Raw genomic sequence first — 22,500 nt, 5'->3', positions numbered from 1 at the left:
GAATCCAGATACATTAAATATCTAACAAACGCTTAGGGGGAATCTTACTTTTAAGTGTTCGATTTTTTTTTTTTTCTTCTTTTTTCCCTTCATTCGTCTTCGAGGAGAGACCTTGCAGCTTGCAGCCTGCAGCGTTTATTTTTTTCTTTTTTTTTTTATTCTCGATCATGATGTATCTCTCTTTTCTCGATTAATTCGGCCATGACTCAACATCTTTGCGAATCGGAATCCCCCCCCCCACACACTTTTTTTTTTCCCTCGAGGGGATTGGTGGAGGGGGGGGGGGGAGGTAATATTTCGGGTTGTTTTCCACACGATTTGATTTATGCCATTGTGTGTATGTATGTATGTGTGTGTGTGTATGTATGTATGTGTGTGTATGTGTATATGTATGTATGTATATATGTGTGTGCGGCGGAATGTGCAACCCTACATGTACAAGTGTGTGATTTCGGGGGTAAGAAGGGGGGGGGGGGTCGTTAGATGAAAATGGTAGTAATGATGATAAAGCATGGAGATAAGAAACACGAAAATAATGTACTATTTTGGATTTCCTTGTTCGTGAGATTCATATCCTGGAATTGACTATTATATATATATATATATATATATATATATATATATATATATATATATATATATATATGTATATAAATTGGTTGGTGGATAAGTAGAGAAATAACACGTATTGGTATTCGTTCCTATACACTTACACAGGCACGTACGGAGATATACACACGCACACAGAAACATACGAGTGCACACAATGATTGGTATAGCTTTATGTGTTAGTATGTCTCTTTGTGTGCATGGAGATACTTTTGCATGTGTGTATGCGTATATGTATGCGTGAAGATACATAACCATCCCCCTAATAAATGGAATCCAACACACACACACACACACACACACACACACACACACACACACACACACACACACACACACACACACACACACACACACACACGTGTGCGTGCGAGCGTGTGCGTGTCTGTGCCCACCTGTGAGTTTAAAGTAGATTTTAATGCATATATATTATATTTTCCATATTTCGTAGCACACACACGCATGCATATATATAGACACATATTTTTTCAGTGTAAACATTGGTTCCCCCATAGAATTATTAGCCTAACAATCCATCACAACAAGTTAAAGGACACATCTAGTCAGTCTTCCAGATTTTAATGGTTTGCAGCCATGACCTCGCCTTGGCATATACAATTATATAAATTTTATTATAGAGATTTTAGATAAGGACATACACGTGTGTTTAGACGTGCATGTATCAGTATTTTCATTATTATTATTATTATTATTATTATTATTATTTCTGAGCCGGTAGCATGGGTGTCGCATACTTTTTCAGTGTCAGTTCATGCATGCGAGAGAAATGTGATGTTATGTTATTACTCTTTTATTATGATTTATTTTTGTTATCCATGACATGCTAGGTATGCTGAACAGGATATCTCTTTTTTGCCATAACTTTTGGGCATTGTTTTATTTTATTGTTGTTGTTTTTTTTTTCTTTGTTTCTACGTCTTTCGCTTTGACGTCTTACAGTTCTGTTTTTTTTTTCTTTCTTTCTTTTTTTTTTTTTTTTTCTTCTTCTCATTCGTCTTTTACTTTTGAGTTTGGTCGATCAAGGTTTAGTTGTTATTATTATTATTATTATTATTATTATTATTATTATTATTATATATATATATTTATTTATTTATTTATTTATTGCATATGTGTTTTCTATTTGCACTGAGTAACTGCTACAATAACCTGTGGTTTTCTCGCCCCTTCCCGTTCCCCGTCTTTCTCTCCCTCTCCCTCTTCCTCTCTCTCTTCCTCCCTCTCTTCCACCTCCTCCAGTTTCCTCTTCTTCCTTTTGCCTTCTTCTCTTCTTCTCCTTTCCTCCTTTTCTCCTGTATCTCCTTCTTCTCCTCCTTCTCCTACTACTCCCCCTTCTTCTTATTCTTCTCCTTCTCCTTCTCCTTCTCCTTCTCCTTCTCCTTCTCCTTCTCCTTCTCCTCCTCCTCCTCCTCCTCCTCCTCCTCCTCCTCCTCCTCCTCCTCCTCCTCCTCCTCCTCCTCCTCCTCCTCCTCCTCCTCCTCCTCCTCCTCCTCCTCCTCCTCCTCCCCCCCCCCCTTAAGTGTCTCATGCTACCGATACGAGTTTGTTGTTACCGGGCGGAGCGAGTGATGGGTGGGGGGAGGGTGGGGGGAGGCATGAAGGAGCAAGGGGGTGAGTAAGGAGACGGGTGGGGGAGGAGGGGGATGGGGGGGGCGGAAGGGTTAGGGAGGAGGTCTTAGGCATTTGCTCACGTCTGCTGCAATTATGATATCTCGGGGAGTGGTCGCGGGTCAGTTTTTGAGCGGCGGCGAAAGGTGAAACAGTCACACTACCAGGGCGACCTCCTTGATCTGCCCCCCCCCCCTCCCATCCCCCCCACCCCCAACCCCCATACCCCTATCCATCCTTAATTTCCCTTCTCCCTCCCCCCTTCCCCCTCCCCTCCCCTCCCTTCCCCTCCCCTCCCCCTCTTCTCCCTTATAGTGCTTCTCCACCTCCTCCCCTTCCCCTCCCCCATTCTCTCTCGTCCTCTCCTTCCTCTCTCCCCTCCTCCTCCTCCCCCTCCCTTCACTCTCCCCCTTCCCCTCCTCCTCCTCCCTTCACTCTCCCCCTTCCCCTCCTGTCTCCTTCTCTTGTCTCCTCCTCCTCTTCTCTCCCCATCCCCTTTCCCCTCCTTCTGAGCACATGCGCTTGGCTAAATAAGGCGTGCAAAATATGCTCCCCTTTTCTTGCATACTACTGACATTTTAGTGTTCTGGAGCAGCTTTGTCAGGGCTAAGGTTAGTAGTTCTAGAGCATTTCTCAGCCTGACCTTCTGACCTTTTTACTGGTTCTTTTAATGCCTGCTGCTGGTCTTGTATACCCCCCCTCCATGCCCCTACCCCCTCCCTACCCTAGGCCGCAGACCCCGTTTTCTGTATCGTCAGCTGATCGCTCTGACGTTTGTCAAATCCTCGTGGTCTTTTGTTGTTTTGTTTTGTTTTTCCTTCTCGTTCGCTTCTTGTGTTGGCTTGATAGTCTTTTCTTGGTGTCTATTATTATATCTGTATTTGTCTATTAACTCTCTTTTTTTCTCCTTTGTATCTTATTTTCAGGCGTTTTATATATACATACATGTGTATACCACACACACACACACACACACACACACACACACACACACACACACACACACACACACACACACACACACACACACACACACACACACACACACAAATATGTGTGCGTGTGCGTGCGCACATGTGCGTTTTATATATACATGTATGTCACACACACACACACACACAAATATGTGTATGTATATATGTGCGTGTGCGTGAGTACATGTGCGCACGTGTGCGCAAGCGTCTGTGCGTCTATGCAAGGTAAACAACAGACGCTAGAATAGCCATTTTAGCATACTACACTCTCACTCTCTTTCTCACTCTCACTCTTATTCTTACTCTCACTCTTACTCGAGTGATTCAGTGTAAGCGATCTCGTTCAACCTGTCTGGCAAACTCGATTGTTGTTTTTACTTGTTTTTTTGTTTTTAGCTCATTTTTCTTCCTCTTCCTCTCTGGCCTATTGCAACTCCTCGTCCACACCCTTCACGCCCGATTAGATTTTTGGGCAAAAGCGAAATTGGTGTAATTTGACCTTACATTCGCTGCTTCTTTGCGTTTTCTTTTTTCATTGTTCCCCACTCTGCCTACTCCCTCTTTCGCTTTTATTCTCCCCTCTCCCTTCTCACTTCCTCCCTCTTCAAAATCTCCCTCCATGCCTTCCTCTCTTGCTCCTCTCTGCTTCCCTCCGTACTCTCTCCCTTTTAAGCACAAGCTCTTGCATGGGCGCTTTGTACCTGTGATTACGGAAGGGAAAGTGAGAGTGAGAGTGTATAGAAAACGGGTTGTGATTCATGTGACTGAGAGTCTAATTTGCGTGTGTGTGTGTGTGTGTGTGTGTGTGTGTGCATGAATGAGGGTATAAAGTCTCCCTTTCTCTCTCTCTCTCTCTCTCTCTCTCTCTCTCTCTCTCTCTCTCTCTCTCTCTCTCTCTCTCTCTCTCTCTCTCTCTCTCTCTCTCTCTCTCTCTCTCTCCTCTCTCTCTCTCTCTCGGAACTGTATATTTATTTTTTTATCTGTATATTTATTTATCTATCTGTCTATCTATCTGTCTATCTATCTGTCTATCTATCTATCTATCTATCTATCTGTCTTATGTGTGCGTGTTTATAGGTAAGTTAGGCAGCCCTAAAGAAACGCAGATAGGAAACTTAGATACATATACAGTGCCAGAAACAGATACAAATAAGGTGAGGGTAAAGGCCCAAATTTTAAGTTATTAGGAAAGACGAAGAAGAAGAAGAAGAAAAAAAGAAAAATGACGAAGAAGCAGCCGTTTGACAACCCTCTTTTCTCGAAACCTCTGGAATGAGTCCAAACCACTCACGCCGTTTTCTTAATGGTCTCTCCTCATCCAGGCCTGTTGCTAACGACACGTCCATCATCCCCAAAGTCATTTTCAGTCTCTGGTTCTCTTGGCTGGCTCGGACCAGCCTGACCGAGTGAACTTGACTCGATTAACCGGTGTTCCGAAACCTCTTCCTAGTTTTTTGTTTTTGTTTTGTTTTTTTTGTTGCTCTCTGTCTGTCTCTCTCTCTCTCTCTCTCTCTCTCTCTCTCTCTCTCTCTCTCTCTCTCTCTCTCTCTCTCTCTCTCTCTCTCTCTCTCTCTCTCTCTCTCTCTCTCTCTCTCTCTAATTGTTCTCTGTCTCGCTCTCTTCTCTCTTTCGGTCTGGGAGGTAAGCTTCCTATGGCATTGTGCCCTTTGGTCGGTGTCTTCCGGAGCTTCATCGCTACTACTACAGGAAGTGGATTGCTGGCGGGTTGTGAAGGGTTGCTAGTCCGTGTTTATGTTTTGGCGAGTGATGTATATATGTGCGTGCGTGTTTGTGTTGTAGGTGTTTGTGCGTGTTTGTGTGTGTTGGTGTATGTGTTTGTGCGTGTTTGTGTATGTAGGTGTTTGTGTGAGTAGGTGTTTGTGCGTGTTTGTGTGTGTTGCTGTTTGGGTTTGTGCGTGTTAGTGTGTTTGCTAAGAGATGTTTGTGTTTGTTAGTGTGTATGTTGTTTACTGATTAATGTTGGCTTGTTATTTACAAATGTTGAAATGTTGATGTTTGTGTGTACGTATTGGAGACATTTGGGTATGATGATAAGACTTATGAGAAGCATGATGTTTAAGAAGGAGAAATAAAAGGGAGAGAGTAAGTAACATAGTAAATATTGAACGATAAACCCTTGAAAATGATTACGCTTTACGTTATCAATTTTCCAGAAATAAATAATTAATGGAGGTTAGCTCTCTCTCTCTCTCTCTCTCTCTCTCTCTCTCTCTCTCTCTCTCTCTCTCTCTCTCTCTCTCTCTCTCTCTCTCTCTCTCTCTCTCTCTCGTTCGCCCCCGTTAGAAATCAGACAACAAAACAGGTTAATAGAAGACGATGACCTGCTGCGGAGGGAAACGCAACGCACAAACGGACCCCCAGACGTTCCAATAACATTTCGCGCGACCTGTTGCGTTGGCCAAGCAAGGTCAGGTGAAGAGGGTGAGGCTAGGGAGGGAGGGGTAAGGAGGGCTAGGGAGGGCTAGGGAGGGAGGGGTAAGGAGGGCTAGGGAGAAGTGATGAGGGTAGGGAGAAGTGATGAGGGGGTAGGAGGAACGGAATGAGGGGACGGAGAGGGATAGTTAGGAAGGAGAAAGGGGATAGGGTGAAGGAAAGAGGGAAGGGAGGAATGGGTTGAGGGGAAAGGGAGGGATAGGTAGGAAGGAGGAGGGGGATAGGGAGGAGGAAAGAGGGAAGGGAGGAATGGAATGAGGTGAAAGGGGGGGGGGGGGTATTTAGAAAGAGAAGAGAAATAGCGAAAGGAAGGAGGGATATATAAAGTGCGGGGAGGGGGGGGGTAAGGGGAAAGGGAGGGGCATTGAAAATATAAGGAGTAGGACTCAAGGGGAAGGGGATAATGTAGGAAATAGGGAAGGAGGATGGGAAAATGGATGAAAGGAAGGGAGAATGGAGAGAACGAATGAGAAAAGTGGGGACAAAGAGTGTGGGGAGGGGAGAGAGGAATAGGGAGGAAGGATAGGCAAGTAGGGTAGGGAAAGGGAGGGAGGGAGGTAAGGGTGAAAGGAGGGAAAGGGTGTAGGTGAGGAACTGAGAGGGAGGAGGTAAGAGAAGAGAAAGGGAGGGAAGGGAAGGAGAACAAAGAGAGGTGAGATAGGAGGGCTGTAAGAAACGCATAAATGGGGACCAGTGATAGAGAAAAGGAGAAGAGGTCAGAAGTGAAATGGGAACAGGAGACTGGAAAAAAAAACTATCAAGCGGACTAAGTAAAGCGAAGGTAAGATAAGGTAAGATAAGAGACACTGACAAAGGTTAAGAATCAGTTTGAGATAGTGAGAGTAGAAAAAAAGAAAAAGAAAAAAGACTGAATGGCCGAATGCATGAATGAAACTGTGTGTACGTATGTATATATATGTGTGTGTGTGTGTGTGTGTGTGTGTGTGTGCGTGCGTGCGTGTGTGTGTAAAAGTGTGTGTGTGTGTGTGTGTATGTGTGTGTGCGTGCGTGCGTGCGTGTGTGTCTAAAAGTGTGATGTTTGATGTCTGTGTCTGTGGTGTATGTCGGGGTCTCCATGTACGTGTGATTAGGGAGGAATTTATCAACTTAATGTGTAAAATGGCGTGCGAGTATCAAGCGCATGGATCAAGCGAATTACTCAGTGAAGCATCTAGCAAGCACGACTGCAGCAGCACCCATTGACACGTCTCCGATAACGATCAGCCAAAGGTCGCGATGTCCATTAGACTTGGCCTCTTTCCGTGCTCATGTCTCCTCTCTTCCTTCTCTCTTCCTTCTCTCTCCCTCCTCTTCGCCTTCCTGCTTTCTCCTCTCCTCTCTCCTCCTTACTCCTCGGACGTGGGTCACCTAGACATATATATTTTTCGCCTCTGATCTTTTCGTGTGAGAATACGTACGACCTTTTGTGTTTTTCCTGCTTGTTATTTCCATCTAGGTTCTGGGATGACCTTACTAGGCTGGTAGGTTAGTGGGGGGAGGGGGGAGGGGGTAGGTGGGTGAGGGAGGGGTGAGTGTGTGGAAGGAGAGGGGGAGGGGGAGGACAAAAAATTGGGTCTGGGGGGGGGGGATGACGTAATGGCACCGGGAATAGCTATTGTTTCATCGAGTGAAAATCTGCTTTTTTCACGCAAATAAATTTATATTTATATTAATTTATATTCTAGTTTTTTTTTTTTCGGCGAATGGTATTGCGGGACCTTGTTACATTGTATTACTATTACTGTTTTAACTACTAGTACTATTGTATTGTAATGTATGATGCTACTACATCTACAGCAACAACAGTAACCACTACTACTGCTACTACTACTACTACTACTACTACTACTACTACTACTACTACTACTACTACTACTACTACTACTACTACTACTACTACTACTGTTACTACTATTTATTAAACTTTTACCTACAGCTTCAATACTACAACTACTCTACAACTATTTTGACATCCAAAGTATTTCCTCAGTGGACAAACAAAAAGAATAAAAAAAAATAATAAAATTAAATAAATACATAAATAAATAAACCAGAGCTTGACCCTTTAGATATCCATTTCGATATGCAGTTATAATAAGGACATTCAAGTTACTGTACGCGGATGCCTGTTTATCTTACCGAAAGAAACAAGTCTTAGGCGGTGACTAGGCCTCGCTCTACGACCTGTGGTGTTTAACATTTGGGATAGATTTTCGATGTTGCAACGGTCGTCGAACCCCCTGATGTTCTGTATCATTTGGAGAGAGAGAGAGAGAGAGAGAGAGAGAGAGAGAGAGAGAGAGAGAGAGAGAGAGAGAGAGAGAGAGAGAGAGAGAGAGAGAGAGAGAGAGAGAGAAGCAAGTATAGCAAGGGAATGATGTAAGTGTGTTAGCAAATAACGAGGCTTTTGTGTCCAATGCTCATTGAGGGTTACGTTGTGGTTTATATATATATATATATATATATATATATATATATATATATATATATATATATATATATATATATATTTTTTGGGGGGTAGATGGGTAGGGTGGGGGGGCAGGTATTGTGGTAGTTTTATGTAAAAAGTTATAACTGTTTTATTTAGGGTTTGGTTTAGTTAGTCATTATTGCTTATACTGACCGTATCGAAAGGGAGAAGGAAATTTGGAAAAAAAAGGGGTGGGGAGGAGAAAGAAGGGTAGAGAAGAACATGGAAAAAAGTGGAAGACAAAAGAAAGAAAAGAAATTGTAATTGCAGAATCTAAGCCAATGAAAGCAAGTCTTTTATACGTTTTTTACATATATTCTCAGATAGCAGGGCGGCATGTTGAGTCTCAGGTTCAGTTTAGTCTTATGTTCGTGTGATAGTGACAGGAAATAAAGCGAGGATTTTTATCGTAATCACTGGAACGAATGCGGAGGTGGGGCGAGGATGGAAGAAAAGAGTAGAAAAGAGCTATATATTAAGAGAGGAAAAGAAATGAGATGTTTTTTATCGTGTGTATAATTAATAGTTAACAAATTATTCTGATAGACGTCACTCACTGTTTGACAATTGGCAACATATGCACTATCATCAAGAAAAGAAAAAGAACGAAACAAAAGAGCGGCGATAAGAACACGAGAAGAACAAATTCAGAAGCTTAGAAGATGATAACCGATGCGCTGGGTATCAGAGAACACGGACAGTAATATGCTAGTCAGATTGGAACGTATCAGCTGAGGCGCACGTAAACCATAAAAGAAAAATGGATTCTTGCACTTTGGGGATTTCAACGCCGCGTTAGATACGTATCCTAGGACAGGGGGTTTTAGTCAGATGTGGCGTAGTGAAGGGCGATGAAAGGGGAATGAAAGGAGATGGGAGAAGGGAAGAACGGAAGATAAGAAAGGAAAGATGAGCATATTTGCTTTCCCCGAGGTGAAAGGAAGTAGGAGAGGGAAAGAAAGAGGGGAGGTAGGAAGGGGAGAGGATAGACTGAGGGAACGCATGGATGAGAAAAAAAATAAGATTAAGAGAGAGAGAAAGAGAAATTAATAAAGAAGACAATATATAAAACGGAGAGAGTCCTATAAAACAAAGTGAAAAAGACAGAGAGAGAGAGAGAGAGAGAGAGAGAGAGAGAGAGAGAGAGAGAGAGAGAGAGACAGAGACAGAGACAGAGACAGAGACAGAGACAGAGACAGACCGACCGCCCGGCCAACCTTAGAAAAGAAAACAAACCTAAAAACGAAAGCATCATAACGGAATGCCCATCAGAAGCGCCGCCCCCCCCGCCCAACGAGTCTGGCTTGAGTCTCCTCCGCGCGTGCGAGTTCTTTCCCTCAGAGCACTCATTCCCGAGGCCAGGTCAACAGCCTCGGTCTTGACCCCGAGCCGACACGCTTCCTCAAGAAGGCGTGAGCGAGGAGGAAGGAGGAATGTTGTAGTGGAAGCAGCATTACGGAGATGGCGTAGATTGGGGGGTGGGGAAGGAGGGAGAGAGGGTGGGAGGGGAGGGCTGAGAGGGGAAGGAGGGAGGGAGGGAGTGGGGAGTGAGGGGGAGGAGAGAGAAGGTTGTGAGGCAGAGGAGGTGGGGGTAGGGAGGAAGGAGGAAGGGAGGGAGGGAGGGAGAGGGGAGGTGAGGTGAAGAGAGAAGAGGCATAGCGGGAAGGGAAGCAAGATCAAGGAACTTCTGCAAAAACTGGCACGCGGGTGGGGGAGTGGGGGGTAGGGGCGTGGTAGTGTTGTGGCCTAGGTCGTGACCGAAGCTGTGAAACCAGTTACTGTACTCTTCACTACCTTTCCGCCCTCCCCTCCCCTCCCCTCCCCTCCCCTTCCCCGCTCCCTTCTCCTCCTCCCCTTCCTTCTCCTCTCCCCCTCCTTCCCCCTCCTCTCCCACCCCTCTTTCCTTTCCTGTACCATCTCCATCTTCTGCTTCTTCCTCTTCCTCGTTCTCTTACTCTCCTTCCCCTCCGCTTCGCTCTTTCCTTTTCTGTCCGCTCCTGCCTCTTTTTTTCTGTCGTCATTTCCCCTTCCCATTTCCTTTTTCATTACCTTTTCACCTTTCCTCTGCCTCTTCCTCTTCCTCATTTTCTCTCCCTCCCTTTATCGTCCGCTGACACACCATGTCCTGCCAATATATATTTTCTGTTGATATTAGGTCCCCCGTCCCCACTCTCTCCTCTCTGTCCTCCAGTTGTCAATGTTGGAAAACTATAATGATGGTGATAATGATGATAATACCAGTAATACTAAAAAGGAGAAGTGATTTTACCCTCAGACGCAAAAATTCAGCGAAAGTGTTCCTCGTGGCCTTCGGGCGTAGACGCATTTTTATAGCAGTCGCAAGAAGACAGCCATGCTTTTGCCCTTTTGTGTTTTTTTTTGTCGTCTTGTTAGCTCTTGGTGGATATGTCCCCGTCCGCTCACCTTGCCTTGCCCTCCCCGGGATAAAATAGGAAATGAATGTCAAGAAGTCTCCTTCGTTGGGGTATAGCGGTCTGGTTACCTACCTCTCCTCCCTCGAATCTACCTCTTACCCTCTCCTCTTTGCGCCCCATCCCCCCACCTTCCCTCCCCTCTCTGCGACCCACTCCCTCAACCCTATAAATACCCACTCTCACCCTACAGACCCCTCCTTCACTCACACGCAACAATGATCCTTCGGGACAGGCATACCATAGGGTGGGAATCCCTTAGAGGCACACAACTTATGACGTGAGACACGAGACAGCGGAAAGCGAGAGTGGTTTCATTATTTTTTTTTTTATTCACCAATGCATATTGTGTTCTTCCTTCTAGTGCAAGGTGGACCAGTTCTTACCTGCGACACTGGCTCTGTGCCGGCACTGGGTGGAGGGGAAGGGGAGGGGGAAGGGAAGGGAAGGAGGTGGAGGGGAAAGGGGAGGGAGGAAAGGAAGGAAGAGAGGAGAGGAGGTGGAAGGAAAGGGGAGGAAGGAGGAGAGGAGAGGAGGTGGAGATGGACGGGAAAGGGGAGGGAGAGGGAGGAGAGGAGAGGAGGTGGAGGGGAAAGGGGAGAGAGAGGGAGGAGAGGAGAGGAGGTGGAGGGGATGGGGGAGCGAGTGATTATTGCCATTCTTAATGTTTACTGTTAATGTTATCGTCATGGTGCGAAGTGCGAAGTCATGGAGGAGGAGAGACAGAAGAAGAAGAGAAGGAAGAGGAGTGGAGAGGGGAGAAGAGAAGAGATAAGAGAGAAAAAAGAGGGAAGACATGACAGAGGAAAGAGACGAGGGAAGGGAGAGGTGAGAGTAGAGAGGAAAGAGAGGAGAGGAAGAAAAGAAGAGGGGAAGAAAGACAGAAGAAAGAAACGAGGGAAATGAGAAGACAGAGACAAGAAAAGAGAGTGGAGAATGGAAAGAGCCAAAAAATAGAAAGAAGAGAGAAAGGAGAGAGGGTAAGAGACGAGAAAAGAAGGAGAGAGAAGAAAAAAAATAGATTAATAAAGAAAGGAGGACTACCAGAGAGGGAGAGAAAAGAGAGAAAAGAGAGAAAGAGATAGATTAATAGAGAAAGATAGATATTAATCTGTGTGTGTGTGTGTGTGTTATATATCGAGAGAGAAATGGAAAGAGAGAGAGAGAGAGAGAGAGAGAGAGAATGGAGGGAGAGAGAGAGAGAATGGAAGGAGAGAGAGAGAGAGAGGAGGAGAGAGAGAGAGAGAGAGAGAGAGAGAGAGAGAGGAGAGAGAAGAGGAAAGAGAGAGAGGAGAGAGAAAGATGGAAGAGAGAGAAGAGAGAGAGAAGAGAGAGAGAGAGAGAGATGGAAAGAGAGAGAGAGAGAGATGGAAAGAGAGAGAGAGAGAGATGGAAAGAAAGAAGAGAGAGAGAGAGATGGAAAAGAGAGAGAGAGAGAGAGATGGAAAGAGAGAGAGAGAGATGAAAGAGAGAGGGAGAGAGGGAGGAGAGGGAGAGAGAGAGAGAGAGAGAGAGGAGAGAGAGAGAGAGACGAGAGAGGAGAGAGAGAGGGAGGGAGGGTATGAATTATCATTTGGAAAACGTGAGGACAAATGAATGACCCAATTAAAATTTTAAAAACTAAACGTAAAAGTGAACTTTAAAAAAAGTATAAAGAAAATGTAGGGAAAAAATAAACGAGATTCGGTTTTAGGCGAATAGAAAATTCATTTCAAAAAGTGAAGGAGGAAAGGAGGCGAACTTACGGTTTGTAACCTTTTCCCAGTTCTGGTTTATTTGCCTCTTTACGCCAATGTTTTCTTTATTTTCTCTCTCGTGTCTTTGACTGATAAGAATACCTAGTGAAAGAAACAGCCCCCCCCCAAAAAAAAAAAAAAAAAAAAAAAAAAAAAATAAATAAAATAATAATAAAATTAAAAATAAAAAGAAAAAGAAAAAAATTAAATCAATAAAAATTATTCAGAGAACGAAGAATAAAACAAACTAACGCCATTAATTCCCTTTTAGTAAAAAAAAAAAAAAAAAAAAAAAAAAAAAATGGAGATCGCGGGGAACTTCCTAAGCGTCAGGTTAAGGGAAACTCTTGTTCTGCCGAGTGTCCACTTTTTATGTCTGTCCATTCATGACATTTGCATCTGTCCGTGTCTGTTTATGGATGTGGTTCTGGTTGTGTGTGTGTGTGTGTGTGTGTGTGTGTGTGTGTGTGTATGTGTGTATGTGTGTTTGTGTGTGTGTGTGTGTGTGTATACATGTGTGTGTATACATGTGTGTATACTTGTATGTGTGTGTTCTTAAGTGGATGTGGTCATGCATACATAGCTTTCCTACTGGTTGACACATCAGCGTGTGGAAGTGTATGCTCGAAAATGTAAAATAACAACTGCAACGTACGCAATTAAAAACAGTAAGATTAATAATTACCTCTTTGTTTTTAACACTTGTATTCTAGTTTTATTGCAATTGCATCCACGGGTTGCAGAGGAGAGGAAAGAGATACCGGTACATGAGGTAACCCGCCACCTGTTTTTTTTTTTTGCCGGTCCGTGCTGACCAGCGGACAGACCATAAAACGCTAGTGTTGACTAACGGGTTTCCAACAGGTGACTCCTTCTTTACGAATAAGGTCGATACGCCAGCGTCCTCTCTCCCTATCTCCCTCCCTCTCTAACTTCCCTGCTCTCGAAGACCTAAGTAGTGTGTATTGTTTCCTTATACCCAAGTGGGATCAGACGGACTTGTACGTTTGGTTGAATATGTTTTTTTTTTTTCCCACAACCCCGCAGGGGGAACAAACTCTACGGAATCCGAAACCCATATTTGAGTGTCGCGGATAAGTAGGAATGCGACCAAATGTTCTGCAAACGGGTTGATAGGAGGAGGAGAAGGGGGGGGGGAGGGGTCAGTAATGCTGTTTGTTAAACGTAAGGTCAGAGGTCAGCATCACATCCTAAGTTCAGAAGGGAAGGTCAGGACTTGCCCAACTGCCTTTGGATTTCTTAGGGTGTCAGGAATGGCCCGATTTTTGCCCCCAACGTATGACGGGCGCTGTCAGCCACGTCAGCCGCGAAAAAAGGAGAAGTCAGGAGGGCTTACTGGTTACGTGTGGGCGTGATGCTTTTCCTGGGCGCTTTTGTAACCCGGGGATTGCGTTTTGGGTGTTGTGGGGGTCTCTTGTTTCGTCTCGTACCTTGGTGTTCCCCTTTCTGTTTTTTTCTTTTCTTTTCTTTTTTTTTCTTTCTTTTTCGATCTCTTTTTTTCCCGCTCGTTTTGCTCTTCTGAATCTCGCTTTTTTTGGGTCTCTTATTATCTTGTTCTCTTTCTCATCTCTCCATTTTCTTTAAAACACACACAGTCCACCTATATAAACAAACGTACTTATTTCCATATGCGATCACACAATATATTCGTTCAGTCCACTCATACGTGCGTATATATTCGCATACGTACATAAGCATGCACGTATCAAACACACGTCTCTTTGTCTCGATGATTAGTTCTTTAGGAAAGTGTTGAGATGATGAAAAAATGCACTTTGGATTGTCTGAACGTTTGTGTGAGGAATGTGTTTATTTCTGTTATTATTGTTATTATTGTTATTATTATTATTACTATTATCATCATCATCATCATCATTATTATCCTTATTATTATTATAACTATTATGATTATTGTTGTTGTTATTATTATTATTATTATTATTATTATTGTTATTATTATTATTTATTATTATTATTGTTGCTATTATGTGTGTGTGTGTGTGTATGTGTGTGTGTGTGTGTGTGTTTGTGTGTGTGTGTGTGTGTGTATGTGTGTGTGTGTGTGTGTGTGTGTGTGTGTGTGTGTGTGTGTGTGTGTGTGTGTGTGTATGTGTTGAGATATCTACGTGTCTTCATACTTTCGTTAAAAGAAAATAGTATAAAAGTTGTCAGTATATATAACAGTTTCATCACTTCCACGTTCGTTCGCCACACAGTATCGCCAATGTTTGACACCCCTCCCCCCCAGTTGTCGGTGTTGTATCCGAAATGCATGTCCATATTCGTACTGACATGTGTTTCAAACAAGATAAAACTGACAGGTCACACCTTGGCAATGCCGAGTGGGGCGGAGAGGGGGAGGGGAGGCGAGGGCGGGCATTGCACTGCATTTGGAATAGATTAACGAGAGAAAAAAAAAAACGATAGAGTAATACTTGTCGGTGTCGGTCAATCACTCCCCCCCCTCCCTCCCTTCTCGCACCCCTCCCCCCCTATCTCACCCAGCGCCCCTCCCCCCCCCCCCACCCAACACCATGTCATTAACCAGCTTAGATTAAAAACTTGTTGATCTGGACTTTTTTTTTGTCATAAAAATCTGTGTACAACTCTCCATTAACCTCTATACCTCATTACTTCGCCTGTTGTCATCTTTATTAATAAGTGAATGTTATAAATCGAGGTAGCATATTGGTATGTGTGTGTGTGCATGTGTGTGTGTGTGTGTGTATGTATGTATGTATGTATGTATGTATGTATGTATGTATGTATAAATGTGTTGTGTGTGTGGTGTGTGTGTGTGTTGTGTGTGTGTGTGTGTGTGTGTGTGTGTGTGTGTGTGTTGTGTGTGTGTGTGTGCGCGCGCATTTGTGTATTTGCGTGTGTATGTATATATGTTTGCTGTATATACGTGTGTGTGTGCGGGCGTGTCTGTTTGTTCGAGTCCGTACTTGCGTGTATGCACGTATGATGCATGCATATATGTATGTACATGCGTGTATATACGTACGTATGTGTATGTACGTATATATGCGTGCATATGTGCATCTGTATGTGCGTGCATTCTGGTTTCTGATACGTACATACATATTAATTTGCCCACATATATAGTACCCCGGGGAGGGTCTCAAAATACCAGCAGCGACAACTTGCGTCAGAGTGACCTTAACCTGCCCAACCCACGCACACGCGAACGCCAATCACACGCACATGGATTGCTTCCCCGTTGCATACTCGCACGAAAGTAGAAACGCTCATGCCTGGCTGTATGTGCTCGTGATTCACTCCGTTAATTTCTGTCCTGTCTATTCATTCACTTGTGTATCTGTCTCTCTCTGTCTCTCTCTCTTTTTCTCTTTTTCTCTTTCTCTTCTCTTTCTCTTTCTCTTTCTCTTTCTCTTTTTATATTTATTTATTATTCTATATTATCTATTATATTCTATATATATATATATATAAGTGTGTGTGTGTGGTGTTGTGTGTGTGGTTGTGTGTGTGTGTGTGTGTGTTGTGTGTGTGTGTGTGTGTGTGTGTGTGTGTGTGTGTGTGTGTGTGTGTGTGTGTGTGTGCGCGCGCGCGTATGTGCCCCTCTATAGATATGTGCATGTGCATATACGCAGTGCACACATACATGCATCGCAGACACATCGTAGGTACTGCTCTGATCCCCTCTTTACTTATTCAAGGTCACACACTCGCCGCTAATCGATACGGACAACGGAAATAAACGGTTCATTAATTTTTTTTTTTTTTTTTTTTCTCTCCCGTAAACTGATCTTGTCTGAGATGATGACCAAGCAGAGACAACAAGTATTCGCGTCACCAAGTAAGAGACAAAGAGAGAGAGAGAGAGAAGGAGAAAAAAGTTACGTTCGTTCAGTTTATCGGTGTCTTGGCCATTAAAGATTAGCTGCATTATACCGGTCTGGTTCTGTTCATCGTGAATTTGCATGTTTGTGTAATGAGGGTGAAGTGAGAGAGGGAGATCGAGAACGAGAGGGTGAGGAAGAGAGGAGAGAGAGAGAGGGAGAGGGAGATCGAGAACGAGAGGGTGAGGAAGAGAGGGGAGAGAGAGAGGGAGAGGGAGATCGAGAACGAGAGGGTGAGGAAGAGAGGGGAGAGAGAGAGGAGAGAGAGAGAGAGAGAGAGAGAGAGAGAGAGAGAGAGAGAGGGGGGGGGAGAGGGAGGGGGAGAGAGAGGGAGAAAGAGAGAGACACGGACGGGTGAGAGAGGGTGAGGGAGGGAGAGAGTGTGTGAAAGTGAGAGTAAATTTGAGTTATATTGAGAATGAGGGAGTAAGAGTAAGAGTAAGAGAGAGAGTGAGTAAGTATGGAAGAGAAAGACTAAAAGAAAGATAAGTTGATAGACAGATGGATAGATAGATTGATAGTGTGTGTGATGAGAGAGTAATATTTTTATAGAGTGAATACGCGATAGAGTGGATGAGGGAGTGTGGTAGAGGATAAATAAATAAATATATATATATATATATATATATATATATATATATATATATATATATATATATATATATATATGTATGTATGTATGTATGTGTGTGTGTGTGTGTGTGTGTGTGTGTGTGTGTGTGTGTGTGTGTGTGTGTGTGTGTGTGTGTGTGTGTGTGTAGAGAAAGAGAGAGAGGAGAGGAGAGGAGAGAGGGATTGAAAAAGGATGGAGTAAAAGATAGTAGGAGAGGAGAGAGAAAGGTCCAAGAAACAGAAAGGAGGAGGTAGAGAGGGGGATGAGGTCGACAGGTAGGGTTAAAACAGGTGTTTTCGAGACGCTTAGGAAATTGCCCCAAAAAAAAAGTGATTTCGAATGAGTAATTTTGCAAACGGAAGTTAAACAGCTGATTTATTCGTCCGTGTAGCGCGATTCTCTTTCATTTACTTTTTTTACCATGCAACTGGAATGCAAATTGCTTAAAGAATGTGTAGTTATAACCGGGAACCGTACTTGAAACGAGTAAAAAAAATAAACAAAAAAGAAGTTACGCCACAACTGACATTTAGACAAATACTTATTCTTCTGTTTTATACTCCCATACAAAGTGTTTTGTGTATTTTTATTTATTTTTTGTTTTTTTTTTTTGTTAGTCCAAGACACAATAGGAAGTAATTACAGTGATGCGGGGAAATAATAGAACGCTTGATGTAATAAATGATTATGATAGTAACTGTTAATAGTTGCTGAGTGTCAACAGAAAACGGGAGCTTTTTATTGAGCCCGGGACTTAAATATTCAGGAGTGCTTGCTTTGCCTAGTAATTGGCGTTCATGTTGGCAGTTAATTCGTTGGAGTGAGGAACATTGCTTAATTATAAGTGATGAGGTGTGGTGTTTAAGTGTGATGCGGTTTGTTGTTGTTGTTTGTGTGTGTGTGTGTGTGTGTGTGTGTGTGTGTGTGTGTGTGTGTGTGTGTGTGTGTGTGTGGACGTATGTCTGTGCATGCACGTGCTGGTATATATGTGATGAAGTATATATAATTACAGTCTTCGTATTCTTCTGTTAGCCAGTATTGAAAAGACTGCCTACAAATGTGTATTTTTCTTTCTCATTACGAAGAACTAAATATTCAGGCTCGATTTTATTTTTAACGTGTAATAATATTTCCTCTAGTTTCTGATCTTTCCGCCCCCGTCGCGTGTGACCTCTGTTTCTGGCGTGGCAGTCGAGCCTAACTTGTCTTTGAAATTAAAGTTGTGGTTGAAAGGGAAAAAAAAAGAAAGGTTGGCAGTGAAATCGACATAATAATGACGAGACTTTTACGCAGATAATCGGAATTACTGATGCGAGGCGGTTCTGAGGCATTAATTGGATTCGTTTGCGATTACTTAAACGTTCTCTCTGTCTGTCTGTCTGTCTCTTTCTTTCTTTTTCTCTCTTTCTCTCTTTCACTTTCTCTTTCTCTCTTTCTCTCTTTCTCTCTCTCTCTTTCTCCTCTCTCTCTCTCTCTCTCTCTCTCTCTCTTCTCTCTCTCTCTCTCTCTCTCTCTCTCTCTCTCTCTCTCTCTCTCTCTCTCTCTCCTCTCTCTCTCTCTCTCTCTCTCTTTCTCTCTCTTTCTTTCTTTCTTTCTTTCTTTCTCTTGCTCTCTCTCTCTCATGTACACACGCACACGCGCGCACACACACACACACGCGCGCACACACACACACACACCCACAACACTACACACCAACACACAACACAACACAACACACACACCACACACACTACACACACACATCACTAGACACAGCATACACATACAATACACACTCTACTCAATCCTCCTATCTTAACACAGCATAAACAAACATGTAAATCGCATTTACATACACAAACACATTATGATTGTAAACAATAATTGTGATGATAATAGTAGTAATATTAACAGCAGCAGCAATTATAATATAACAATGTTTATAATAATAATGGCAATCATTATAATGATAATGATCATTATAATGGTAATGAGTATAATAATAATGGTATTAATAGTACTGATAATAGTAATGGCAATGGTAATGATATCACAATAATGGTGGCAGTGATAATAACAATGTGAGAAAGATGAAAAAACACACACAAAAACATCTGTAAATACACAAAAAACAAAAACAGCTAAATACACACACAAAAAAAAACAGACAAACACAAGCACTCAAACACAAAAAAACACAAGCACCAAACACAAACATTAAACACAAACACTAAAAAAGCACACACAAGCACACAAACAAAAACAAACACAAGCACACAAACAAAAACAAAAAACACAAATAGCAAGAACACCCTTTCCCTTCGCATGCCATAGCCTCCCTACCCGGAGTCGAGTGCGTGGCTTCCTCCGTCAGTCCGTCCTCGGAGCTCGGGAGACTCGGGGGTTTTATGTGCGCTCACCAGGGCGTCCTATGGCAAACTGGATGGCGCCCGTGAAGTGTGCTGGCCGGCAGGGAACCGAGGAGGGGAGGGTGGGGAGGGAGGGAGGGAGGGAGGGTAGGATGGGAGGTGAGGAGGGAGGGAGGAGAGGAGAGAGGTGGAGGAAGGAGGAGGGAGGTGAGAGGAGGGGGTGAGGATGGAGGGGGGAGGGAGGATGGGAGGGCAGAGGATGGGATGGGAGGGAGGAGGGAGGGAGGGAGGGTAGGGAGGGAAGGGCAGGAGAGGAGACGAGGTGCACGGAATGGGTGGAGCCGTCGCTCGGATCGGGTGGGAGGAGAGGGGGAGGGGGGGGGGGGGGGGGGGTGAGGGGATGGGGGGTAGATGGGTTGAGGGTGACGAGGTGAAGTGGGGGTGTTGTGGTTGATGAAGGATAGGAGGCAGTGAGAGAAAAATAGTGCAAGGAAGGAGGACGGGAGGTAAGGGCGCTGGGAGGACGGAGGGAGGATAGGAGGCAAGGAGGGTGGAGGAGGGAGGGAGGGAGGGAGGGAGAAGGGCGAGAGAGAGACCAAGTTGCACGTGAATCCTGGCCCGCTTGCCCGCCCGCTCCGTCGCCTCGGCATCGCGCGTGGAGCTGATGCACGCGCGCGGGCCGGGGGTCGGTGGGGGGGGGGGGGTTATGGGGGTTTGATTAATTGAGTGGGTTGAGTTTTTTTTTTGTTTGCTTATTTTCCTTTTTTATGTCTGCTGCAAGTTTGCGGGTTTTTTTTTGTTGTGTGTTTTTTATATATAGGATATGCTGAGAAAAAATACCGTTAACAGCATCTTCATTTTCGTTTTGATCTTCATCATTGCGTTTATCAGGGTCATTTGCATCGTCATTATTATCAGAATCAGCATCATAATTATCAGTATGCCCTTCATCATCATTATCGTAATTATTATATTTATCATCATCATCGTTATCCCCTCATCATCATTATCGTAACTATTATTATAATCATCATCATCATCATTATCGTAATTATTATATTAATCACCCCCGCTCACTATCGCAATAATTCCCCTTCATCACCATCACTCACTATCCCCACCCTTCGTCACCGCCTTCGTCACCACCTGCAAGTACCACCTGGACACGGTCGTCGTGCCTTCACCACGACCACCATATCGCCGCGTCACCATGAACAAGCTTCAATCATCAGGCGGTCAATGTCGACATCATATCCCCCCCCCCCCCACGACACCTTTTTTTTTTGTCTCTTTTCTTTCCTCTGCCTCTGACCCTTGCCTCCTGCCTCTGCCCCCCCCCCCCCCTGCCTCTTGTCATTGCCTCTGACCCCTGCTTCTGCCCTCTGCCCTCTGCCCCTACCCCCCCTGCCTCTTGCCATTGCCCCCTCCTGACCTCCTCCCTTGCCTCCTGCCTCTGCCCTGCCCTCTTGCCCTGCCCCCCTTCCCCTGCTCCCGCCTCTGCCCTGCATCCTGCCCTTACCTCTGCCTCTGACCCATCCTCCCTCGCCTAACACCCCCCCCCCCCCCCCCCAAAAAAAAAAAAAAAAATCGACCAGACTAAATGACCCAAATGCCTTCAACTTTTTTTTTTTTTCTCTCTTCATTTATCTTTCTTTTACCCTCTTTCTTTTTTTTTTCTCTCTCTCTCTATTCTATTTCTACGAGGTTGGATTTCCTACGGGCGCGCCGAGATGCGAGTGAGTCTGCGTCTCTTACTTATGCTCCTGATCCCGATCCTCCAGGTCCTCCTGATCCTCCTGATCCTTCTTCTGATCCTGATCCTGGTCCTTTTGCTCCTATTCCTGATCCTGCTTCTTCTTCTGATCCTGATCCTCATTTTCCTTCTGATCCACTTCTAACCTCTGCTTCTCCCCCTCCTCCACCTCTTCCTCCTCCTCCTTCTAATTTTCCTTCTCTTCCTTCTTTCCTCCTCCTCCTCCTCCTCCTCCTCCTCCTCCTCCTCCTCCTCCTCCTCCTCCTCCTCCTCCTGCTCATCATCATCATTAATCATCATTAATAATCCTTATCATCATTAATCATCATTAATAATCTTCACCATCATTAGTCAGTTATCGTTAATCATCGTTATTATCTTTAATTATCATTATTAATCATTATCATCGTCATCATCATCAGCATCATCATAATTATTATAAACATCATCAATAATCAGTCATTAATCATTATCATCGCCCCATCATATCATATTGCAATCATATCATTAATCATTATTACTTATCCATCATCATTATGACTCATTAATATTATGTCATCATTTCCTAAAGCATCAACCTTAATCATTATTATCATTAATCAGTATCATCGTCATCATCATCATCGTCATTCTCTTCCCCCCCTGCTCCCCCCTTACCCCTCCACCTCCCTCCTCCTCCTCCTCTTCCCCTTCTTCCTCTTCCTCCCCTTCCCCTTCCTCTTCTTCCTCCCATTCCTTCCATTACTCCATCCTCTCCTCCTTCTCCCCCGCCTCTTCCTTCTCCTCCCCCTTCTCCTCCTCCTTCTCCTCCTCCTCCTCCTCCTCCTCCTCCTCCTCCCCTTCCTATTCCCCCTCCCTCTCATCCCCCTTCCTCCTCCTCCTTCCCCCCTTTCTCCTCCCCCTTCTTCCTCCTCCTTTCCCCTCCTCTTCCTTCACCCCCTTCTCCTCCCTCCCTTTCTCCTCTCCTCCTCCTCTCCTCCTCCTTTCCTCCTCCCCCCCCCCATTTGTCCTCCTCCTCCTTTTTACGACCTTGTGCAAAGAAGTTCCCGGCGGCTGAATCCAGCGCTCGCTCGCTCGCTCCGAATCGCCTTCACCTTTTCTGTCTCCGGCCGTCACAGGGGCACCATTCCGGGCGCGGGGGCTAAAGAAATCGCCCGGGAGAGTCACCTGTGATCTTTTAGGGGGTGGGGGTAAGGGGGGGCGGCGAGGAGAGGGTTGGGGAGTAATAGGGACAGGGGAGGTGGAAGGTGGGGGGGGATGGGTACGTGTTTGAGTGGGTAGTTAGGGAATAGGGATTTCCTCCTCCCTCCTCCCTTTACCCCTCGCTCCCCCCTCCCTCCCCCATCCTCTGTCTTCGTTATAGTGTGGGATCAGTTTTTTTTTTTATTATTATTATTACTTTTTTTTCCTTGTGATTTTTTCTTCTTTTCTTTTCTGTTTGTTTTTTTCTTTTCTTTTCTTTTGGCTTGTTTGTTTTTTTTTCTTTTCTTTTCTTTTCTTTTGGCTTGTGTTTGTGTTTGTGTGTTTTTTTCCCCCCTTTTTTCGCGTGTGTATGTATGTATGTATGTATATGTATGTACGTATGTGTT

General features: G+C 44.3%; 2 protein-coding genes across 2 annotated transcripts in view; one reads left to right on the top strand and one right to left on the bottom strand.

Annotated features, from left to right (window-relative positions):
• The window catches only part of LOC119569678 (alkaline phosphatase-like), a 35,248-nt gene extending 16,027 nt beyond the window's left edge, over positions 1-19,221 (bottom strand). The window contains exon 1 of the mRNA XM_037917742.1: positions 19,133-19,221. The gene's annotated coding sequence lies outside the window, so the exon portion shown is untranslated. The remainder of the gene's footprint in view (positions 1-19,132) is intronic.
• Positions 1-22,500, top strand: part of LOC119569669 (DNA-binding protein SMUBP-2-like) — a 71,772-nt gene that overhangs the window by 24,152 nt on the left and 25,120 nt on the right. The window lies entirely within an intron of this gene.

This window comes from Penaeus monodon, chromosome 4 (genome assembly GCF_015228065.2).
Source record: "Penaeus monodon isolate SGIC_2016 chromosome 4, NSTDA_Pmon_1, whole genome shotgun sequence".
Classification (NCBI taxonomy): Eukaryota; Metazoa; Arthropoda; class Malacostraca; order Decapoda; family Penaeidae; genus Penaeus; species Penaeus monodon.
Note: the sequence above shows the minus strand (reverse complement) of the source record. Positions and strands in the feature narration are given on the sequence as shown.